Source organism: Lissotriton helveticus, chromosome 1_2 (assembly GCF_964261635.1).
Source record: "Lissotriton helveticus chromosome 1_2, aLisHel1.1, whole genome shotgun sequence".
In the NCBI taxonomy this organism is placed as follows: Eukaryota; Metazoa; Chordata; class Amphibia; order Caudata; family Salamandridae; genus Lissotriton; species Lissotriton helveticus.
The window spans coordinates 344624032-344646478 of record NC_136058.1 but is presented as its reverse complement, the minus strand read 5'-3'; the positions used below and the strand labels follow the sequence as shown (position 1 = coordinate 344646478).

The 22447-nt window shown below is 44.6% G+C and overlaps 1 long non-coding RNA gene across 1 annotated transcript in view; it reads right to left on the bottom strand.

The window, feature by feature from the left end:
* The window catches only part of LOC144807897 (uncharacterized), a 114664-nt gene extending 93428 nt beyond the window's left edge, over positions 1–21236 (bottom strand). Inside the window, exon 1 of the long non-coding RNA XR_013606511.1 lies at positions 21204–21236. This is a non-coding gene — a long non-coding RNA (uncharacterized LOC144807897). The remainder of the gene's footprint in view (positions 1–21203) is intronic.
* Positions 21237–22447: the final 1211 nt, after the last annotated feature.

Sequence of the window (22447 nt, the reverse complement as noted above, 5' to 3'; positions counted from 1 at the left end):
TGTGACATTTAACAGCAGAATAAGCCTTCAACTGCTACGTGTCCGCCCCAGACACAGTTGTACATTTCTAATAGACCACTTGGTTGTGTTTACTAAGATCACTGCCGTCCTTTTTCCTCTGATACTGTGTATAAGTACATCTTAGTTGCAGTTGATTCTTGCACCCACTTTGTTTGGAAGTGGCCACACTGCAGCGCTGATTCGCGAACTGTCATAAGAGACTTGCGTATCTTTGTAGGAATTTTTGCCTGAGGTACCTTCCATTCGGATCAGGGTCCCACGTTTGCCTCTAAGGCGTACAAGGATGCCATGAGTTTGTTGGAGGTCCAAGTCAAGTTTTTGTCTCCATACAGACCTGAGGGTAATAGTGTTGTGGAACACATGAACTGAGATTTAAAGCAGTCTTTGACAGCTTGGGTTATAGGCACTGGCAGGAACTGGCTGGCCCATCTCAATAGCGTGCAATGTGCACTTAATAATCTCCCTAGAAGGTCTCTGGGTGGGCGGACCCCATACAAAATGCTCTTTGGTATCAAAATGTTTGTCCCGGACCTTGAAGATCTAGACCAGGCGGCAGTTGCTGCCCCCTTTGACGTAGATGAACATTGTCATGTTTTACAGAATCTACAAGAGACGAGAGACAGTCTTGCAAAGGAACACTTGCCCTCCAAATCTGATGCTGCGTTGCAGATTCCGGTAGTTGGCTGGCTACCCCGAGTTGGAGAACTGGTTCGAGAGAAGATGGAAAACAAGAAAGAATTTGGTCGCTCATATCGACCTCCAGTTCCTGTACTTGGCGTGCAGGGCAGAAGAACAGTCATTTTACCACCGCTTCCAGGTCATAAGGAAAAAAGGTACATCTCCATTGACAATGTCAAACTACACGGAGTGGCCAATTCTTTTTAGTATGACACCAGCGGTCTCCTGTACATCTTTTTTAAGACATTCAGTTTTGGCCCCGGTTCCTGCTAATAGGCCTGATGTTGCCCTCGAGATGCCTGCAGTTTCCAGTCCTTTATTGAGTTCTCCACCTGATGCTCATCTTGAGACTGAATATACTTACCCCACTGACCTATCGATGCACAATTTGCATACTTGTTTGGCTACAGAGTCCAGATTTCCATTTGACACTGACTCTCACACATCGAAGACCCCTTCAAAAATTTCTATTTTTGCAACATGGTTTAAAAAACATTTTTTGATTCCCCCTTGGACCTACATTTGGTTGGTGCTTTTTTCAATTTACTCGTTCATGTCCATTGGATTTGTGGTGTAATTTTTGTCCGCCTTGTCAATGGACACTATGTTGATGAAAGAATATGCATTCGACATATTAATGGAACATTGCCACCCCATTCCTAATCACACAGATTGAAGAGGCACCTAGCTTTTGTTAACATCACTGCTTGGCCCGTCTTAGATGGGATTGTGTGGGATGCTATTAGATTTCAAATCCACGGACACACGGAGGTTATAAATGTCCCAAATGTCTTCAGTGTTTCTATGGGAGATGTGATTAAACAAAATAAACGTTCTGATGATTGGGATGTTCAGGCCGTAGAAGGTTTGTTCTCTGATTTGAAATATTATGCTGCCTTTGATGCTAAAGATTTGTATTTAGATTCCGCAAATTATGGTGATTTGTATTGTTATTAGCACTTTGGGAATCACTACCTGCATAAGGCTAACACCAAGAGGAATATGGTTAATTATACACAATGGGAACATTGTCCCGCTCCTGTTGAAGGCAGCTCCCCTTCTCTTTTAAAGAGGTTCACTTACTTTACTGATTTTAATCAGTCAAATCCCAATGCATTTTATTTTAAAATGATTGAGAAGTCCACTTCCAAGGTTAGACATACCCACACGAAATTATTATATTCGAAGTCCTTTTTAGACCAATTGGCTGTTGGGGGCTATGAACTGTGGAAGGATACTATTGATCTTAAATCTGTTTGGGGTTCTAAAAGTTGGCAAGTACAAGGCACTGAGGCTTTGCATTGTGCATGTCTAATCCCAAACCATATGTTGTTTTAGAATTTTACAGTTTCAAAAACGATTGCTTTGGATTGGCTACTACTAAAAAATTAAATGCTCCTTCTTTTCCTGAATTAGAGGAATACTCCGGTTGGGATAATAATACAAATTTTTCAATTAGAGAATTACAGACGCTGTTACTGAATTCTACCTTTAACATATCCAGTTTGGATCCTGAAGGTTGGTTGCTATGGCACAAAAGTGCAGATTCTTGCCAGCATTCTTTTCTGTGTTTAGCTCAAGGCTATACACAGGTTAGAGTGAATCCCCATTTTGAAAGTGGCCATTCTGTGACTACCTTTTCTGTAGGCAAATTATGTCAGAGTTGGTTCAAACATTCCACTTTAACGTCACTTAAGCTGCATTAGTCTAAATTGACTGACGATGTTGATCTGAATGATTTTGTCAAGGGCCCGACTTCCGGCAGGTTGAAAAGATGGATATATGCTTTTTACAACGAAGTTTGGAAACTGTCCCAGATTGAGGCTGCATCCCGCATTAGAGTAATAGATCAAGCAAATTTAGAAAAAGTGCTAGTAGTTGTAGATAACAGCATTAACACGCTTTCTTCCCGCATTTACACATTAGATAATATTGTTTCATCTGTGGTTGATATTGTGCAAGAGGATGTATCTGTTTTGTACCATGGTCAAAATCAATTGCGTTCTGTCATGCAGTTTGCCTGGATTTTGCAGACATTGAAATCAGTGAAAGTGCCCTGGCACTACATGAATACTTCATCATTATTTGCCCCCTTAAATTTGACTGAAAAGCAACGTTTTATGTCTATGAAAGATGCAACTTTTTCTATGTTACATATTGAAAAGTCAGAACCGTTAACACAAGGGAAAGCGTTGTATAGCGTGTGGGGAAGAATTACTATTCCCACTCCAGCGAGTACAACAATCGGGAAAGTGTTGGATAGAGGGTGGGTAAAAATTACTATTCCCACTCCAGCAAGTGCAACAGTAGTGAGAGTGTTGGATAGCGGGTGGGTAAAAATTACTATTCCCACTCCAGCGAGTGCAAGAGTAGGGAAAGTGTTGGATAGCATGTGGGCAAACATTACTATTCCCACTCCAACGAGTGCAACAGTAAGGAAAGTGTTGGATAGCAGGAGGTTAAAAATTACTATTCCCACTCCAGCGAGTGCAACAGTAGGGAAAGTGTTGGATAGCGGGTGGGTAAAAATGTATTTCCTACTCCAGAGAGTGCAACAGTAGGGAAAGTGTTGGATAGCGGGAGGGTAAAAATTACTATTCCCACTCCAGTTAGTGCAACAGTATGGAAAGTGTTGGATAGCGGGTGGGTAAAAATTACTATTTGCCCTCCAACGAGTGCAACAGTAGGGAAAGTGTTGAATAGTAGGTGGGAATTTTTCAAAATTAATTTACCTCCCACCATTTTCCCCTCTAAACGTCACCTACAATATTGTATAATATTAATAAATTAACATATTTAATTAACAATTAATTAATTACCTAATACCAATTAATAATACAATTAAAAACCATAAAATCTAAATTAATTCACACAATTAACACATTATATTAAAAATAATACAAATAACAATAAAATTAAATTACTTCCCACCCCACTCCCCTATACAACCTCAACCCGCTCATGAAAAAGTACACAATTAACATATGTACAAAATAAATATTAATAATAATATCTAATTAATTACTAATTCATAAAAAATTATCACAATTAACATAATTATTAATTGGCATTGATCAATGTATAATAAATTAATTGACTTACTTAAGAATATAAATGCTTAAATACTAAATTATAAATTAATACAATAATACATTAATTAATAAATAAATTACTTCCCATCCTATTCCCCTACAAACCCACAACGCACTACGAAATTAAATTACACAAAAATTAATTAACATCATATTCAATACTTAAAAAAAATTCAAACACACATTACAAAATACATACATACTTTTACCACAAATGCCAACATACAAAACATACAAAACACTTAAAAAAATTGAAATTGTTAGCAATGATATTGTGACAATCGACATTACTAACTTCAATATTGTTAAAATCAATATTTCTTACCTGCATGTCAATTTTCTTAACCACTATATTATTGCAAATGGATATCCTTTCCACTCAATATTAAAAACTTGATATGTTGTCCATTCGATATTTTTTATTCGATATTAAGACTAGTTACCAGTATCACTACAGCAATAATATCGACAAACAAAATGTAAAGAAGGTAAATATTGTTTAGGTAAGTATAGATCTACTATTCTTATCTTTAAATCTGTGTACTTTGGGAGATATGTATATATATCATCAAGGAATACTGACGGAGAGTAAAGTTTAGCACACATATTCTTACCCATCTATTCTTCTCTTGGTGTTTTGGTGATTCATAATTTTGATACAATATTAAGGTAGCACGAAATTAAAGACTGGGACCATACTGCTTGAATAGACCATCCTGCTCCTTAATCTATGTTTTTTTCTGCGACAAATAAGGTCACTGCTTGTGGGCCAGTGGGTTTCATCATCCTTCGGGGACTGATCTTCGGTATTCATCTCGTACCAGAGCTCAAGAAGTGCTGGAAGGGAGCTTGTGGTAGGCGTAATCTAGTGTTCCTTTCCAGGATACATTGCCACATTCACATGCAGCATATCTAGAAATGTTGCTGGTGTTCTGTGGCATTTAATATTAACAGCAGGGGATAAGAGAGATTTAGCAATAAGCCTACTTTCCACCACCCCATGCGATTTAAAAGGAGATTGTTGAGTTGTCTGCAGGTGAAATCAGGCTCCAGGCCATGTTGTGATTTTCTGTTCCCTTCATTTATGTACTTTTTGCTAAATGTTCAAGTTCCAGTAAATTTCAAACTCCTGCCCAGGTAGATTAAGTGAGAAGTAAAACTCATGTTTCCAAAAGGAGGCTTGCTTTGGTTCTTTGATCACATGGTCAAGTCAGGCTGAAATAGTCATGCAGTGATCCTTGTTTGGATTCTGCATGTGGTGAAGGCACCAGGGAAAATGATAGATTTAGCACTTAAATTTGAAAGGAAAAGAGAGGCTTTGAGTTCAGATATACCTCATGCTGTGCTGTAGTGGATTGAACATATCAAGATACAATTTGTGTGCCAGTCTGTAACATTTGTTCACCTAGAGTGGAAGAGATTCTGATGATAGTTAGGTAGCAAGGGATCTCCTGGCACAAGATGTCCCATTGAAAGAGAGATAGGTGATATAGCAACATAGAAAATGATAGACAGAATGCTGAACATTTTTAGACATTCATCCTATGTCGCTGTAAAGAGGCGCTGGAGTCGGTAATTCGAGTAAAAATAGGTTTATTTCACAAACCAATAAAGACCCACGTCCTGTAACCACCAACTCCAACCGCTTCTGCCTTCCCTTCTAAACCTGACATAACAGCATTCTAAAAATGACCTAATACATTCTGCATTACACAGTGAAAAGGAACCATAGTAACAGAACATGAGAAAACTTTATTGGAACTTGAGTATGAGAACACACCACAGTCGCGGATTTGCATTAAATTCATGTTTTTTTTGCTCGCCATGCCACCACAGTTTGGACACAGCCATATGCAAATCAGTCTTGACCCTTCTACTCCATGCGAATAGTCCTACCCGATCTGCCAAGCCACGTCCTTCCTGGACCAGAAATCAATTTTCCTGGGACCAGTCGTCCTCAGTGGCAAGGTGTCTGCCAAGAAGTGGGCCCCGTCCTCGCTATGCCACTGGATTCAAGCTATTCAAAAAGGGGGGTGGTGATGGACAGAGTATCTGAATTAAGCAGAACACTCCTACCCAGTCAAAAGATCAGGGCTTTATCCATCACCGTTTTTTAGCTCACTGCACCATCCCAGTTCAGAACCTGGCTACATGCAAATTAGTCTGTCCCTGGCCCAGTGCATCATGGGAACAGGGCAGACCAAACTACCAAGCCAATTCTTTACTGGAAAGGAAACAAGCTTCCGGGGACCGGTTTCTGGCATTACAGCCATCTTCGGCCCGGCTTGCTTGAATCCTGATGGTGCAGTGAGCAAGGGACTCACATCTGAGCATACCCTTCCACGCTTGTGGTGGCCAAAACGATTCAAAAAGGGGGGTGGTGATGGACAGAGTATCTGAATTAAGCAGAACACTCCTACCCAGTCAAAAGATCAGGGCTTGATCCATCACCGTTTTTTAGCTCACTGCACCATCCCAGTTCAGAACCTGGCTACATGCAAATTAGTCTGTCCCTGGCCCAGTGCATCATGGGAATAGGGCAGACCAAACTACCAAGCCAATTATTTACTGGAAAGGAAACAAGCTTCCGGGGACCGGTTTCTGGCATTGCAGCCGTCTTCGGCCCGGCTTGCTTGAATCCTGATGGTGCAGTGAGCAAGGGACTCATGTCTGAGCATACCCTTCCACGCTTGTGGTGGCCAAAACGATTCAAAAAGGGGGGTGGTGATGGACAGAGTATCTGAATTAAGCAGAACACTCCTACCCAGTCAAAAGATCAGGGCTTGATCCATCACCGTTTTTTAGCTCACTGCACCATCCCAGTTCAGAACCTGGCTACATGCAAATTAGTCTGTCCCTGGCCCAGTGCATCATGGGAACAGGGCAGACCAAACTACCAAGCCAATTCTTTACTGGAAAGGAAACAAGCTTCCGGGGACAGGTTTCTGGCATTACAGCCGTCTTCGGCCCGGCTTGCTTGAATCCTGATGGTGCAGTGAGCAAGCCAGAACGTGGTAAACTATGCTTTGAAAGACCTCCCATGACATGATCACATGCTCAAGCATGCTACAGTCTTCCATTTTTTTAGGAGCTCAGAACAAGAATAAGCAAAATTCCAAGACACCAATTTTGAGTACATATCCAAAAAAAGAAAGGGCTCCAATCATATGGCCGGGATGCCCGCCACCCCCTCCCAACACATATCCCCAAGGATGGGAAGTCGGACAATTGTTGAACTTTTGGAAGACGGGAGGGAGTCACCCTCCCGGCCGTATTTATTAAAATATGAAACAAAATTTAAAACATTAAATAAAAGTTTCATCATTATGCATTATGTACAATTTGTCATTTATTACATTTCGATGCAGTCATGTACTTTTGGCTAACATCCTGAAAATGCTCACCGATCATGACCTTACCGCCCCACAAATAAATACGACAGTTGTTTACCTATTAAAAAAGAAAAAATTTCACATCATCTCACTGTTATTACTGATCTTTCCTGCAAGAAGAAGTTTCTCCAATGCGAACCGTATTTACATTCTCAAAATTCCTTTATTCACTCCTTCAAGGAAAAAAGGCCTATACTTTCATCACTCAGAAAAACTTTATTTTTCTCCAAACATTTGCTATCAGGGGCTGGTGGGTGGGTCAAAATTGCTGCTTGTTCCGTCGAGGGCTCACGAGCAACGAGTGGGTGCAACCTTCCGATCCGAGGAACAAGAGGACGATCTTCTGGATTCCCGCTCCTTTATCCTTCTGCGGGAGGGCGTGTACCCGTCCCCGATACGCCTACTGGGCGTGGTCTTCCATCGAGGTGTCTAGGACAACCCCTCTCGGGCGGGGGAAGGCGCGCCCCGGCTACGCCGCTTTGGGCATACCAGCCGGGCTACGCCCACCCGCCCAAAATGGCTTCCCGGGAGGTTCGGGCACCCATCCATACGTTCGGGGGGACCGAGCGGTCGCCCCTTTCCATATGGCCGGGATGCCCGCCACCCCCTCCCAACACATATCCCCAAGGATGGGAAGTCGGACAATTGTTGAACTTTTGGAAGACGGGAGGGAGTCACCCTCCCGGCCGTATTTATTAAAATATGAAACAAAATGTAAAACATTAAATAAAAGTTTCATCATTATGCATTATGTACAATTTGTCATTTATTACATTTCGATGCAGTCATGTACTTTTGGCTAACATCCTGAAAATGCATACACTCTAATTCAAATTGTACATCCTAGCATTAAAGGCCAACGGCAAGGTCTTAACCGGTGTCAGATCCCTACTACCAACTCCCGCCCTCACTGAGTGAGCGGCGCATGCGCAGAGGGCTCTACCCTCATTGCCAACTGTAACTTCCCTTGTCGTGGTGGGGGCCCCCTTTCTACTCGACGCCATCTTAAGGGTCGTCCGAGTTCCCGTATGAGGTCTCTGTAGGAAGGACAGCGTGGACTCTCCCCCCCAACCCCACACTCTCTATCCGCCGTCGCGGATATCCGGCCCCCGGGAAATTAGTAAGGAGGGGCATATAACCGCCTCCCCCTAGGCGCCCCATCCTTAGTGGGTGCCGCCTCCCCGTGGAAGGGGCCAATGGCCGTCTTCCCCCGGGCGCTCCCATCCATTGTGGGTGGCGCCCCACTCTAGGGACCTTTAAATTACTGCTCACCGATCATGACCTTACCGCCACAGACCGGATAGTTGACCGAGTCAATCATAACACAGCCCCTCCCCGTGCCCACACCATAATCTGTACAGTACACAGCTCCCTGCATTCTGTGCATTCCAATCACAGCCTGAACAATACACAGACAGCCCTCTGCCTTTTCATCACAATCTATTCAACACACAACCCTTACAGCCTTTGTACTCCCATCACCACACAGTCACTGCAGCTCCCTTCACAATCTACACAACACACAGCCACTGCAGCTCCCATCAAAATCGACACAGCCCCTGCAGCTCCCATCACAATCCATACAACACACAGCCACTGCAGCCTCCATCACAATCCATACAACACACAGCCACTGCAGCCTCCATCACAATCCATACAACACACAGCCCCTGCAGCTCCCATCAAAATCCATACAACACACAGCATCTGCAGCCAGTTTTCACCACCGCAACATGCATCCTGCAGCCACATGACAAACTGTGCACAATACAGACCCTGCAGCCTCTGCAGTCTCCTTTACAATCTGCACATACATAGCCCCCTGCGTCCCCATCACAATATGTACAATAAACACTCTCTGCAGCATAATCGACCATCAAAAAAACCCTGTAGACTGAGCATTTTCTACAATAATCTATATCCGCACCAACTGTATGTACGTTCTTGTCACAGTCTGTACAAAGCACACACCCCTGAATCCTTATCACAATCACACAACCCCTGCAATATCTGCATATCCCATCAAAATCTGAACACACATCTCCTATAGCAGTAGCATCCCATCACAGTCTGGCAAAGAACAACTAACCCCCTTCAGCCCCTGAATTTACCATGCGAACTATGCAATGTGCAACCCTTGCATCCTCTGTATCCCATCAAAATCAGTTCAACACAACCCCTGCATCCTCTGTATCCCATCACAAGCAGTTCAACACAACCCTTGCATCCTCTGTATCCCATCACTATCTGTTCAACACAACCCCTGCATCCTCTGTATCCCATCACAAGCAGTTCAACACAACCCCTGCATCCTCTGTATCTCATCACAATCTGTTCAACACAACTCTTGCATCCTCTGTATCGCATCAAAATCTGTTCAACACAACTCTTCCATCCTCTGTATCGCATCAAAATCTGTTCAACACAACTCTTGAATCCTCTGTATCGCATCACAATCTGTTCAACACAACTCTTGCATCCTCTGTATCGCATCAAAATGTGTTCAACACAACTCTTGCATCCTCTGTATCTCATCACAATCTGTTCAACACAACTCTTGCATCCTCTGTATCGCATCAAAATCTGTTCAACACAACTCTTCCATCCTCTGTATCGCATCAAAATCTGTTCAACACAACTCTTGCATCCTCTGTATCGCATCACAATCTGTTCAACACAACTCTTGCATCCTCTGTATCGCATCAAAATCTGTTCAACACAACTCTTGCAGCTGCTGAATTCACCATGACAAATTGCACAACATACAGATTTTCAAACCCCATTCCAACACACAGCCCCATCTCTTTCTGCACAACACACAGCCCCTGCAACATCAACACAATCTTCACAACACGCAGTCCTACCTTAATCTGCAAAACACAAAGCCCCTGTGGCCACACCATAATCGGCACAACACACAGCCTCCGTAGCCCCATCACAATTTGCACAATACACAGCCGCAATCCACACTACACACAGCCCATTTAGCCACCCCATAATCTGCCAAACTCACAGCCCCTGCAACACAATCACAATCTACACAACACACAACCCCTGCACCGCCTCACAACCTGCAGAACACACAGCCCCTTATAACTTCTGCACCCCTCACAACCTGTACAGCACACAGCCTCTGCAGCCTTGGCATTTCACAAAAGGTGTTGAGTAATGATTTGATATTGTACCCAAGACTATAAAGACACGCGGACCGCCGTAGATAACGAATGGCTGGCTGTCCATAGTGGCATTTGTTTGTTTCTCCTGCTACAACTGTCGGCTAAACTTGCTACAACTCTACGTGCACGCACGGTTCAACTTCGAAACATGCTCATTCAAGCAGAACTTACTTTGAATTAGGTGACGAGAATGGCAAGACGTGCTACATAAATTAACATAAATAAAATCTAACAAAAATCTGCAACAAAGGGAGGAAGCATGGATTACAAAAGGGTTGCGAGAGTGAGTAAAAGACACAGGGAAGAGGAGGGTGATCGAGGAAGAGGCACCAGGCAGCTTGGAATTCGTCAACCGCGCTATTAGGTAGCGCCAAGCAGAGCTCCTAAGAAACACGTTGGGCGAAGCACTTATTTCTTCCCGAAAGCCCTGGCTGTGCAGGAGGCAACGCAATAACAGTTAGCTTCTGTGAGAAGGTAGACAGGTGTGAGAGGGCAGTAGCGGAGGTGTCTCTGGCACACCAAGGGCAGTGCAAAGAATGGAGGGCGTGTGTTAAGGATCACCAACCAAGGCAAGTTGATAATTACTTTATGTCTTCAAACCAAGACAATGCTCCTACAGACGTGGAGCGCGGCTGCTGTCAGATCGGCGATCAGCTGGTAACGGTCACTTCTGACAGTTATCAGCTGGGGACCTCACTGCTGGTACGGTATCCTCGCAGGGACACTGGCAAGCACACAGGGTAGGGTGTCCCATGAGGGACACACGTATTATAAACACAACACATCCCCCTCCTTAGGGGAGAACTGGAACCAACAAGAACAGGACGGGAGCATAAGTCTCCGCTATCCATATATATATAGTCCCTAGGTTCAGCTGGCGATCACATCAGTCTACCAGCCTTGGTTCTGTCCCTAGGTTGCGCCAGGTCACAGACTGGGATGGCAGGTAGCCTGCGCCTTGCGCCTACAGGTCTGGATGAAGAGGCCGAACGGTCCCCTGATAGGGTGTCATCGTGCACACCAATATCACTTCTCCGTCCTGGGGTTGCAGAAAGTTCAACGTCAGATTCAGTGTCAGAAAAATATTGTCTTGCCGTACTTCCCTTCCGCGTACTGGATTGCTCTGCAATAGCATCAAAAAGTGTGTTTACCACCGTATCGTTCTCGGGATGTATGCGAGCTGACAGTGCTGTGGAATGCCAGGCCTTCCCATCCCTCTGGCGGGCAGAATTGCAGTACCCTTCACGAACGGTTACAGGTTTGGTGTATCTCTCTTGACTCTTGCCAACGTGTCAGTTTCTTCTTGTTTTCACCACATATCCTGCCTTGATTTCCACCTCCTTGCATCCATTTTTTTTGTCGTAGTAACTCTTGCTCCTGGATTGTGCTTGAGCCAGTCTTTCTTTCACCACCTCAGAAGACCAGTGTACTCTGCGGGCAGCCTTAACCCAGCCCACATTGTCCTTCGTAAGTGGAGTTCGTCCGCGCATGAGTTCGAATGGGCTGTGGCCAATAGACTCACACGGCGTTATTCTGTAAGCCCACATTGTCCTCATCATTTCTTTCTTCCAGTCCAGTTGGTTAGAGGTGGCTATCTGAATGATACCTTCAAGTACTTCTTTAAATCTCTCTACGGCTCCGTTGGCTGCTTGGTGATATATTGATGTTGTTATGTGTTCAATGTTGTGCTTCTTCATGTATTCTTCGAATAGGTCTGAGGCAAATTGTACGCCGTTGTCACTTACAACTCTTTTGGGTAAACCCTCACGCGTAAAAGTGTCTTCCAAGAATTGGACTACGTGTTGAGAGTCAGTTTTTCTGGTGACCCTTACTTCTGGCCATTTCGTGTAGTGGTCAATTATAACAATTATGTATTGTAGTTTGTTCTCATCAGACACCGGTCCTATCATGTCAATGCCAATCATTTCCCAAGGCATGGATGGGCATTGTATTGGCTGCAGGGGAGGTCTGTAAGTCACTTGAGTTTTGTCTGCTTCCACACATAACTTACAGTTCATCACCTTACTTTCAACGTCTCGGCTGATGCCTGGCCACCAATACATGTTTCCCACCTTGTTTTTACTTTTACCGTTGCCCAGATGTCCTTCATGACATTCTTCCAGTATTTTCTTCCGGATATCCATCGGCGGTACGTATCTACCGCTTCTCATAAGTAGTCCATCTTCTATGGATAATTCATCCTTCACTTCCCAGAAAAGTTTCATTCCATCTTTTAGTTTATCCTCGCAAGACCAAACTGCTTTGACCATTTGAATTACAATTCCTATGTCTTTGTCCTTCATTTGTTCCTCCATCCATTCATCCCTTGTTATTCTGCAGGAACATTCCCATACATTTGCCATGCATAACTCATCCACTTCATTAGTTTCAGTGTCATTGTTGGTCTTGATAGGCATTCTACTTTGTAATTCTGCGCAGTCGTCGGTGTCTGTCATGCTATGCACGGGCTCACGGCTGTTAGGATCCAGCTTGATTCCCAAACTTCCTTGGTCCAACCATCCAAGTACAGATGGTCCAACTTTTGATACTTAGGGGCAGATTTATGATAACTGGCACATCCCCAGGGATGCGCCAGTTATCTTGCGCCGCTGCTCCGCCACCCATGGTGCGCCGCATTTACAATGCGGCGCACCATGGGGCAAAAATGGCACAGATGCGTGACGCATCTGTGCCGTAAAGGTGGCGCATTGCTGGAGTTGCGTCAAAAGCGCGACGCAGCTCCAGCAAGGCTCGGGGGTGCCCCATCTTCACAATGCTGCGTCAAGACCTACGCCTGCTTCAAGCAGGCGCAGGGTTTTGATGCAGCATTGGCCTGAAAGTGACTAAGTGAAATCTTATAGATTTCACTCAGCCACTTTTAGGATGCGTTCCTGCGCAGGAACGCCCCCCCTGCGCAGGAACGCCTTCTTATGCCACAGGGCTTTACAACGTGACGCATCTCCTAGATGCGTCACGTTGTAAATAGGGCACATTGTTTGCACCGCCGTTGCGTCAAATAAAGTGACGCAATTGCGGCGCAAAGAGGCGCAAGGGCCTCATAAATCTGCCCCATAGAGTTTACATTGAGCCTCTCTACTCTTGAATATGAACCTGAGACTTCTGTACCCTAATATTTTAATAGGTTTCTCATTGAATGATTTAATAATTATATCTGGTTCATAGAGTTTCTCACCGATCACCTCCTTGAATTTTGCTTCCCATACCTTTTCGTTCACGATGGTGTAAGGCGAGCCTGAATCTGCCGCTATGCTTATTTCCACTCAACTAATATTCATAGTACACATCGGTTTTCTTGTCTTAGCTCCTTTTCCTTTTTCTTTTACCTCTTCTTGTTCATCGTCTATGTTGAGGATGTACATGTTGATGTCTTCATCTGTGTCGTCATCCAACTCATCTTCATCGTCTACCACTGCTTTTACATGTTGTGGTTTTTTCCTATAACATGCCTTGTTGAAATGTCCAATTAGGCCACAGAATGTGCACTTTGCTTCACGGGCGGGGCATCTAAAATCATATGCCATGTGTGCAGTGCTTAGGCATCGGTAGCAATATCCTTTCCCCCGTTTCTCTTGTCTTCTTTCTGGTTGGATAGTGTCTTCCTTTCTTACAGTGTGCTTGCTAACTTTCCAACTCTTTTGATCGGTCACTTTGCTGACATGGTCACCTTCTTTCTTTATCTTATCGTCATTTAACACAGCTTTGGCACATCGTCCAGTTAGTTCAGCTTTCCTAGCTATATCTATAATGTTCTGCAGAGGGTACTCCCCCTTGGCCCATAGATTGTCTTGAATGTTTTCGTTGGAGCCTTGCATTACAATTTGATCTCTTATAAGTTCATCGTGTAGTCCTCCAAAACGACAGTTAATTGCTAGTTCTTTTAGAGCCGATACATAGTCGTCTATCGTCTCTTCCTTTCCCTGTTTTCTATGGAAAAATGTATATCTGTCTACCTCAACACAAACTGTAGGTTTATAGTATGCATTTAGATCATCAATTGCGTTAGAGAACACATCACCCTCGTTTTCACCTCTTATTTTCTTGTTTATAGAATTATAAACTTTTATCCCTCCTGCACCTAAGCTGTGCATCAGCATCTTGTACTTCTTTTCCGGTTTTATTTCTGCATCCTCCCCTAGTGTGGGATGTAGTTTAAGAAATATTCCCTCCACTCTTCCCATTTTAATACTGGTTCACTGCCTGCACGCAGGAATGTCTCAGGTGGTGAGAGATTCCAAATACAACCTGTTACCAAGTCACTCATAGTGGCCTTCCTAAAACAAGAGAGAGGGGTTGCTAGTAATCTTTAACTGTTGTTATGGTTAAGTGCTTGTGTTGATATTTTTACACTGGCTTCTATTTTACTGTCTATGTTTTTTTCTGTCTGTTTTTTTTTATGGCACATGTGTAAACTTAATTTCTTTATATATTTGTATTACAGTTTTTTAAAATGACAAATACCGTTTTTACTCCGGTGCTTTATTCTGTGTGTTCGAGTCCTCTGCTTCATTGTGCACGTTTGTTTTTCCTGAGGGGTTCGTTTCTAGAGTCCTTGCACAATGCCTAGTCCGCAATCTGCATTGTATTCCCTTTTTCACACTCAAGATGGCCGCTAACGTCGTTCATGTTTTGACGCGATGACGTAGTGCCGGCTTTCTTCTCCTCAGCTGAAGCGGTTGCCTTGTACTACGACGGTTGAAATATGACGGTTATGCCCGTTGGTGTGACAGAGTCTTCAATTCTCCTCAGGTTCCTTATTTTTCAAACATTCAGTCTGTACGAGTACTAATTTCACGTTTGGACTTTTTCTTGTGCAGCAGTTGTACGATTTAATTCTCTATTTTCTTCCGACACTCGTTTTCATTTACCATGCGCACATTCAGTCTTTTACGTCTCCGCTAGTTGCGTTCCTTTAAGTCAGTCTATTTTTCTTTTTATTATCTTTTTCCTTTATGGTTCGCTTTCATTCAGCCTAACTTATTTACTTTCAATTTACTCATACGGTATTACTTCCTCGATTATGTTCCTGCTGATCTTTAGTTTTTTTTTTCCTTCCGCCTTACTTGTGCTTGTTCTTTTCTTTCATATTACCGCACAGAGCGCTGGCTTAGTTACCGACTGACAGTTCTTAAATTTCTTCTTGTCTTGTTTTCTTTGCTTTCTTCTTAATTTCCTTTTTGGGTTCGGTGTTGGCTTGTCGTCACCACTATTGTTAAGAATCACCAACCAAGGCAAGTTGATAATTACTTTATTTCTTCAAACCAACATGATGCTCCGACAGACGTGGAGCGCGGCTGATGTCAGAACGGCGATCAGCTGGTAACTGTCACTTCTGACAGTTATCAGCTGGTGACCTCACTGCTGGTACGGTGTCCTCGCAGGGACACTGGCAAGCACACAGGGTAGGGTGTCCCATGAGGGACACACGTATTATAAACACAACAGCGTGTGCTGTGGGAATGTTGGAATGTGTGTGCGGTGTCTAGCTGCCTGGATACAAAGGTCTCTGTGTGGGAAAGCTGGGCGGCGTGTCAGAACTGCTCAGCCTTTGCCCGATGCCTAACTGTGAGAATGTAAAGAGGTGTGAAAGCACGGGTTGAGCGTGGACTTTGGGGAAGGGAGGGGGGCTTTTCCAGAAAGAAAGTGCTCTGCAGGTGAGGGTGGGCTGCTGTGGGCAGGTGAGGGGTTGGACAAAACAGGTTGGGGAATTTGGGGGTAAAGAGGAGGGTCTGATCTGCAAAGCCTGTGCCCTGCAGGCGAGAACAAGCTGGCATACACTACAGGATTGGGGGTTTGCTGTGGGAGGAAAGAGGGGGGCTGCAGGGGACAGTGGGCTGGCACTCCCTGCAGGCCCGGGTATTTGCTGTAGGAATGTGGAGGGGTGGGGGAGCACAGGCTGGGAGGGAAGGCGAGGGCCTGCCCTGGAAACCAGTGCGCTGCAGGGGAGAGTGGGTCGGCGCTCCCTGCAGGCCCGGGTGTTTGCTGAGGGAATGTGTCCCAGGGGGGTGTGCGGTGAGGGACCCGTGCACTGGGGGTACTCTTGAAATGTGTGCCCCCGGACCCGTCAAGTGGGGGTACTCGTGGACTGTGTGCCCCGAAAGCCTGTGACCCGTGTATTGGGGACACTCTGTAGATGTGCCCCTCAGTCTGTGATTCGAGGGTCTCTCCAAGCCCAGATCTCGTGGTGCCAGGCGCGATGTACACAAGACGCTGCCAGCCCAGCTTCGCTCACGTTTCCTGCGGTGAAACCCCCCCCAAAAAAATGAAACCTATTTTTAAAAGGTTAGCGTGTGTCGTGAGTCTAGAAATGCGATCCAAAGATAACGGTTCGGTTTTGCTCTGATGCACAGATGCTTTAAAGTGCAATTTCCTATGGAGTGGTCTGAAATCAGCTGGCGTTTATTCGAGAGATTTCAGGACGTCTGACATCGGGCTCCCGCGTCTGTCCCTCACACATTCTCACGCGCACTGTCTGCTGAACTTCTCCAATTCTTAGAGAGGTGGGGTTGCGAGGGCAGGGGGGGGTTAAGAGGGGGCGGGCCCACTGGAGCTTATGTGGTATTTTTGCAGCTCGGGCTCTCCAGGTTTTGCCCTTAAACCCATCTCCTTTCGCTTCATAGTAGTACGGCAATCGTCTGATTGTGCAAACGAATAAATAAATATATTATAACACAAGACCGAAAAGCCTTCTCTCAGAACTCCTTAGCGGACAACCTGAAGAATCTTTTTTGCTACAGTTCCATGAATGTCGCTCTTTTACACGCTTTACCCATAAAATACACGTATAATTAATTATATGTATAACATGCATTAGCACCACTCTTTTAGCGGTGCATAATTTGCGCCGGGGCTTGCAGGGAGTTGCAACCTGCGCTAATTTCTGGCTACCGGGAGGTATTTTTTATTGCCAGATTAAGACGGAAAACAGTGACAAGTGAAAGGAGGGATGAAAACCGAAAGAGTGAGATAAGAAGGCAGTGATGGATGAAAAGAGGCATGAGGCAAAATCAAGACTAGTCAACCCTTGGTGTTCGTCGGCACCGAGCCGGGAAGCTATGAAACACACTTTATCGCAGAGGGCCCCCAGGGATCGCCGCGTCGGAGCGGCTGGCTTTAAGTGCCTGCACGGGGATTACTCATCCCCCGGGGCAGCGTCTGACAGCCGGCTCGCAGTCAGATAGCAAGATACCCCTTTCATGTGTACCCCTCAATCTTCCCATTTACTCTGTGCAACGTTTGTGCTTGTGAATGTGAACTTTTAAGGAACTGGTATGTTCGGTTCAGTGTGGCCCCTCTATGTTACTTGTCAAGTGGCATGCGTTTCTTGCGATTAGCACATTCATGCACTGACCTTCAAAACAAGCAACAAGCATGAGCGCCTCGCAAGGAGGGGAGGTGCGGAGGTGGAGGAGAGGAGGAGGGTGGACGCGATTCACTCGCGGGAGCGATAATTGCTGCTAGATGGTGGCGCGCTCCAGCGAGTGAATATCTCCTACGTGCACGCGTTGCCATTGAAGGCAATGGAACGCGTGCACGTGCTTGGCTGAAAAGGGAAAGCGGCGAGAAAAGGTCTTTTTCCTTTGCAACACATGCACGTTGCGAAGGCCAAGACCTAAAAATGTAAGTACTTCCTCCAAAAGTCCAGTTTATTTTTTACTATCATTATGCCATAATTATTTACAGTGTACTCATCTTATTGAGCTTCCATTTCAGGAGTGTTGGAGCTTTGAAGTCATTTGCCGAGAGTCACAGGATGTTGAGCTGATGCCAGGACTTTGTGACCCAGTTCCAAAGTCTGCGGTTCAGATCATTGCCAGTTCCAAAATCCCTACTTCCCATAGCTGGATGCAGTAACAGAAAGCTTACAGAGGAACCAAAATTTTGCTCAGGTGGCACACTATGGAAATCACAGAAATGTAGTTTATATGTTTAAGCCATGCGCCTAAGTGCTTAGGCAGCGTCACCTTGTGGCACCTGCACTCTTATTTTTATGCTACTTAAAGCACTGAATTAAAATATTCTAAGATACTAACCCAGAAAAAAGTCTTCCTACTGCATAATAAAGTGAAAATAGGAATTATCCGTATGTGCTATAATTAGGAAGAAAAATTGGAGATTCAACCAGGAAATTGAATGAATAGTTTCATGGTTTTATGAGCTGGATGTGTGACCCCCACTTGGAGGTTTACCTTTTGTGATTCAGCTGGCTCAGTTAGCTCCTCTGGGACAGAAAAGCCTTTTATGAAAAACACAAAACAACTTGTGTCAGAACACATTGGGCAATTGCAAAACTAAAAAAGTCAGCAATGGGTGATGTCACGGATGATATAGGATATCTTTGAGCTATGATTTGACACCTGGCCAAACAAAGTAAATTGATTTTCAACTATTTTATTAAAGACAAACCAAGTTTTAAAGCAGGACACTTGAAAGATGGAAGAAGAGAAAGACGGAAAATGTCACATAGGGAGAAAGCAGGAAGCTGCAAGAGTGACGTAAAAATGGAGACGATTTCTGCTAATGCATTAAAGAGGCCTGAGGTGCTTTGACATTAGGAGCACTGGCATTTAATAGCAACATCCACGGGCTTCTGAGCTTAGCTATGGGAACCAGCACAAGTTAAGCACTGATGCTACGCAAATTATGTGGAAGCAGTCCATTAGGAACCTGGTCTTCATAGACTCTGCTGCTGTGCAGGTAAAGCTTTGAGATGGGGGTGCTGCAAGAGGAATGGATATGTGGCTGGGATACACAGCTGAGGCCCTCCAATGATGGCAATGTGCCAGATATTCTGGCTAGTTCACTACTGTAGAGCAGGACCAGTGAAAGTGGAGAAGGTTTAGGGATGGTGGCATTGCCTAGTGACCGTGGTGGCAGGTGCACTAAGGTGCGAGGATGACAGATGGCCAGAGGCTGATGCAGACCAGCCAACTCACACAGAGCCACAACGTGTCACACAATATCAGCTCCCTTCACACCGTCTCATGGTAAGGAGCAGGTATCACACTGTGACAGGAAGGACGAGCTTGAAAACCACTGCAAAGAGTACATTTCCAGCTCATCTTTCAAGGCTTTGAACAGGCACCAGCTTCGGCAGGCTTTTTTTTTTTTTTACAAGATCGGGGTTTGGGCGAAAGGTGAGCACATTGGTACTTCTTGGCACCCTGTAAGGCCCCGCTACCTTCTCACACAGTGACTTTTTTCTTGGTTGGCAGGTCTGGGCCATGGATGCCAAATGCATGTGGAGCTATGTATGTTTCAGTGACCTGCGGTTGATTCACGGCGGGCTCCGTCGAAGGTGTGTCTGGACTGTGGGTAATAGAGGGCTGTGGATGGATATATGGTGGGAAGACATTTACCAGGGCACCAGAGAGGGTAGCTGAAATTAAATGCATGGGGTAGTGGAGGTCAAGCATTGGGGCATATTTATAATGTACCAGCAGCACTTTTACGCCTCTGGAGTGTCACTTTTGTGACGCTCTGGAGGTGTAGTGCAATGGCCCATATTTAAAAGGCCACTCACAGCCACCCTGAGTGGTTTTTTATGGCCGTGTAAATATGGAATAAGACAATGGCTTACTCTGCATGGAAGGGGCGTTCCATGGATGCTGCTGTGAGTGTCCACACGCAACACCCCTGGCTTTTGAAACTGCCCCAGATTTACAACTTACGTAAACCTCAGGCAGCGCCAAAACTAATGTTTTCCAAAAGCAGGCGTAACTATTAGAAATGTTTGCATTTCTCCTCATTTTTTTTTGTTGCTGTTTCCACATGTGCTGCATTCTGCGGCAGACATATAATTAGGAAAATGTCTCCTTTGATTGTTATTGTGCAGGAAGGTGTCCCTTACTGCACACAAATAAGTATGCAACAACACAGACACCCTTGCACCATGGTGTAAGGCTGCCTGCATTAACGCTCAGCTGCAGTTTTGGGCCCGGCAGAAAGGACAGGAATGTGGAGTATCTTGTAGATACGGTGCATTCCTGCCTTTTTCATTTGCCGTGGGGTGGTGCAGCTAGAAGGCTTGCAGTGCTGCCCAACGCCAAAATATTGTAAACATGCCCTTCATCTGTATCCACATCTGCCAACCCTGGGTTGGAAAAAAGGAGGAATGGACTCAAAATATCCTTCTAAACATGAATTCCTCTTTTAAGGCATTGAGGGACCCAAGGAATGATCAATTCCTATGCAGCCCTTCAATCAATCAATCAATCAATCATAGCATTTGTATAGTGCACTACTCACCCGGAAGGGTCTCAAGGTGCTTGGGGGAAGGGGGCAGCTACTGCTCGAACAGCCAGGTCTTGAGTTGTCTCCCTTCACTGTCAGGTGCCAGCCATTATAATTGCTTTATTGGTAATTACATTATGGTAATTAGAGTGGGTTGCCCATGACAGTGCTCTTCAAAGGAACTATTGTAGCAGAGGAGCTCTTGTGTGACAGTTGCTTTGCTTTGAAGATGACTGTTTGGGGTCCGGGCAAAGTATGTAACTACGTGCAGTTAGTATTAAGTTTGATACATTGCCAGGCCCAACACAGTACTTCAAAAGACAACTGCACCTCTTGGGTTTTTTCCTGCCTGGAGCAGCGGATCAGCCATAATTCTACTCGGGTGGGAAAAATAGGCTAAATGACTGTGTTCTGCTCACCTCAAGGGAATTTCACCCACCTCTAGTGGGCTGGTCACTGATTAATCCCTTTGCCTGTTTCTCGGTTTCCTAGCGCCAAGACACCATTGGTAATTGTGCGCTGTATACATTTATAATATAACATAACATCTCGTCACACTGTCTTGCTGCCAAAGCCCCCCTATTAGCGCTCACCTGTGGGTGTCTTGTGGTTGTCGTCTGCTGCACTGGGCTCTCTCTGCAGTTCTCACTGTGCCAGGGGCCCTGGCTTATATAAGACTGCAACTGATGATGAAGGCCAGTGACAAATAAACAAGACACACATTTTCAATGACACGCACGCTGGCATCTCAGCCTACCTAGCTGATCAGGTGGTGACGCTAGAAAGACGCTTGAATGCATCATCATTCCTCTTCTATTTGTACTTCCCTATCATGTGTTTAAAGATGTGTTCTTCCATCGCTTCAGTGATTAGCATATCTGGCTCAGTGAAATGGGCATGTGTCCTAGGATTAATAAACACCATAGGTTCATGCTGGTGTGTCTTCTGAAAAGTAGAAAAGACCATCCAGACTCGTCTTTCTTTCAGTGCTACTATTTGTAAAGTTTTTCCCTGCTGGATTACAAATTAGAACCCAACAACCTAAACCAAATCTATACTTTACTTCCACCTAAACTGAAACCCTACACCTAAGCTTGACATGATAATTTTACATGCTATGCATTTTATCTACTTTGTTATATGTAAGTTTTGTTTGAATATAATATAGATGCTTTGTATTAGGTGTTTTGAAATATACCCCATAGAAAATACGTTACAAAATATTTGAATCCTACCTTGCAGTCCTTGCTTGAAGTGTGTCAGAACTAAAGGTGACACATAGAGCTCTGACAAAACACTTGAGTGTGATCCTGGAGTGCCATCCACATTCCAGACCTGCTATGCCCATGGTATTACAAACTTGTTCAATAAAGTATGCTAAATCAACCAGGCAGTCCCTTTTGTGCTCACTCCCTAACGCACTGGCACATTCTGTCCCTAACTCATTAACCTACTCAATAACTCACCTACTCCCTCCCTCACACACTTTCTCATTCCCATACTCACCTTCAGGCTTACTTGCTCACTCGCTGATTCACTACGTACACACTCCATCGTATACTGAACTGCAACCCTCATATTGGACAACATATCTGACCCCTTACATCTGGTCGTATGACAAAGCCATGCATGAATTTACCCCACATTCCTTTACAACCCAGTCACTGCCCCATCTGCATCATTACCACGAGTTACTTTACCAAGTAAGTCCTTAAAATGATTTGCTTTAGGGGTTGCTGAACTTTGGAATAGTATAAATTACTATTCCAACTCCACTCTACGCAACAGTAGGGAAGGTGTTGTTTTTAAAGATTCCAAACCAGTCCACCAATGTGCC